We start from the raw sequence: 3,175 nt of genomic DNA on the forward strand, positions 1-3,175 counted from the left end.
ACTACAAGTCTTACCCGCGCGATCCATTGTTCATCGTTCAACAGTATATCGACTTCAGTTATCAGACGTATCGTAGAAATTAAGAACTGGATAAAACATACTCGGCCTTTCCACCTTCTACTGTCCACTATGTTTACCCTCTCCTAGGAGACAAGACCCACCTATATCGTCCAATCAGAATATAAATACATCCACCCCTCAAAACAAAATTCCACCAATAGTTTTCCTCAAAAACCACACAGCATCGGCAGACAGATTCACAACAATTCTCGAGCACGACACATCAAAGAATTTGTTCACATTCACACAGAACCTTTATAAGAAAAAAAATACAAAATCATAAGAAACTGATATTTCATATCTGTATCACCAACGTCAAAGTGTTTTACTTACCACTCAAATCTTGTTCACCAACACAACCTAAAAAAGAGCCCTCGCTCCATTAATTTGTCGCCATAGCAGTTCGGGAATTCGTAAATGGTTAAAAAAAGCATCGTGTCGCGAACTATCGAACGAAACATGGATTGCAAAAATCATTTTCTTTTACTGAAACAACCTGCCTGCTCAAGGAACTACCTGATACTATCAATCCGTGTGAAGTATTTTCTTTATTCATTGATGAGGAAATAATAGATCTGCTTGTATTAGAAATAAATAGGTATGCAGAGCAAAAGTTAAATAAAACCCCACTAGCTGCATCTGCACGGATACATATGTAAGTAGACACCGACTAATCCTGAAGAAATAAAAAAATTCTTGGGATTAATAATATGGATGGGTTTTGTGAAAGTAAATTCTATAGCTAATCATTGGTTAAAAAACCCGTTGTATAATTTTCATGTACTACGTATGTACCATCATGTCACGGAATGCATTCTGTTCAGAATCTCGAACCTTCTATTCCACGCTACCGCTCGTCCTCCCCCTGCTTTCCCAGCATCAACGGGCTGGCGTGCCTCTCTTTGTAAACAGACACCGTGCGAGGAGACTACGTCGTATCCCGAACGGTTGCTGCCCGACCGCTCTCCTCGCTGCTCTTACGCACGCTCGCGATATTGAGTTTTTTAGAACACACCCTGCGCTTCCCCGTCTAGGACTATCGCGTGATGGTCCTAAACCAATCGACGGCACGCGCCGCATTCCGAGGGCTCAGGAGAAGGGATTCTCTCAAAACCTGGACTCTCCGGGATCCCGCAGACGACGATCGATCACCAAGCGAGACAGTACTTAAGTCAATTCCAATTTCAAACCGCGACCGTACTTTCGAGCAGTTTCATTTTGTACGACTTCGCGCCCGGAGCAGTTTTATTAATTCCGCTTTCACTTTCCCGCACCCACGTTTGGGTGGTCCCGGCATCCTTCGGACAAACACCCAAATCCGAAGTACTACTTACCAGAAGTACTAGATCCATCTGTATACACGTATGTATATGCAAATTTTGTCTTCATATTGATTGATAATTTCTTCGGACAGCGCGTTATGTGTGATGTTGCTCGTATCTCCTTTTTTATAAATACTTAGATCTGTGTGACATTTTATTTCTACTATTATCCAAGGGGGTGTTTGGTATATATTAAGTGAGATGACATTATCGAATGTTACGTTCATAGCTTTTATTAATTCCGCTTTCACTTTCCCGCACCCACGTTTGGGTGGTCCCGGCATCCTTCGGACAAACACCCAAATCCGAAGTACTACTTACCAGAAGTACTAGATCCATCTGTATACACGTATGTATATGCAAATTTTGTCTTCATATTGATTGATAATTTCTTCAGACAGCGCGTTATGTGTGATGTTGCTCGTATCTCCTTTTTTATAAATACTTAGATCAGTGTAACATTTTATTTCTACTATTATCCAAGGGGGTGTTTGGTATATATTAAGTGAGATGACATTATCGAATGTTACGTTCATAGCTTTTATTAACATGTGTGCTTTTTCAAATGCTGAATTTCTGTACTTCATTTCATGATCGTCACTTGTTGATGGGCAACCGGCATTAATAAAAATTGAGAAGTTTAGGTGGTCTGATTTTGCTCGAATCTTAAGAATTGCACACTTCTTAGATTTTCAAGTGGCGGTATTCCTGTCTCATAAAGAAGGCTCTGCACTGGGGATGTTCTGAATGCTCCTAATGCACATTCGATGCCTGTATGGTGTACTGTGTCTAAGGCCTTGCGCTGGTATTTGGAGGAGTTTGCGTACGCTATTGCTCCGTATTGTATTTTGAATAGTATTAATGCAGAGTGTAGTTCAAACCATATTTCACGATATGCATCCCATTTAGTGTTTGAAACGTCTAATTACGTTTAGGTCTTTTTTACATTTATTTGTAAATGTCTGAATGTGGTGATGGAAGTTTGGCCTTTTGTCATAGTATATTCCCAGATAGCGAATACAATCTTGGTACTTGATGATAAAATCCTTTATCTTTAATTCCCTCAGCACATGTAGCTTCTTTCTACAGAAATACACGCATGTAGATTTGCTGCTGGAGAATGTAAAACCACGCATTTCGGCATAATTTACTAATTTGTTTATCGCAGTTTGGAGGCACTTATTTATTAGATCAGTTGAATTAGCAGCACAAAGGATGACAATGTCGTCGACGTATAGACTTTTCTCAAAATGTTCTTCTATTTGTTGGGTGATATTATTTACCGCTATTGTAAAGAGACACTTATTGCGGATCCCTGAGGGATACCATTCTCCTGCCCGCATTTGTCGGATACCTCGTCATTTATTTTAACTTTGAATTGCCTATTACTAAGGAAACTTTGTATGAACAGCGGTAAATTTCCACGTATTCCCCAACCATGCAATTTTTGTAAAATACCATATTTCCATGTTGTATCGTAAGCTTTCTCCATATCTAAGAACACTGCTATAATGTGTTCCTGATGCGCCAATTGTGATTGTACAGTGTTTTCTAAATATGTGAGATTGTTATTTAGATAACAGTTTTAAATGTTCTAATGTCCAGACCAGGCGATAAATTCCAGACTATTCTCTCGAATATTTTACTTAGACAGCATGTTAAGGAGATTGGTCTGTAGCTACTGCAATTAGAGGGATCTTTACCAATCTTCAAGATAGGAAGGATTAGGGATTCTCTCCATTTATTAGGATAGTCTCCACTTTTCCATATGTGGTTATACAAATTTAGTATGA

Source organism: Habropoda laboriosa, unplaced genomic scaffold (genome assembly GCF_001263275.1).
Source record: "Habropoda laboriosa isolate 0110345459 unplaced genomic scaffold, ASM126327v1 scaffold739, whole genome shotgun sequence".
Taxonomy (NCBI): Eukaryota; Metazoa; Arthropoda; class Insecta; order Hymenoptera; family Apidae; genus Habropoda; species Habropoda laboriosa.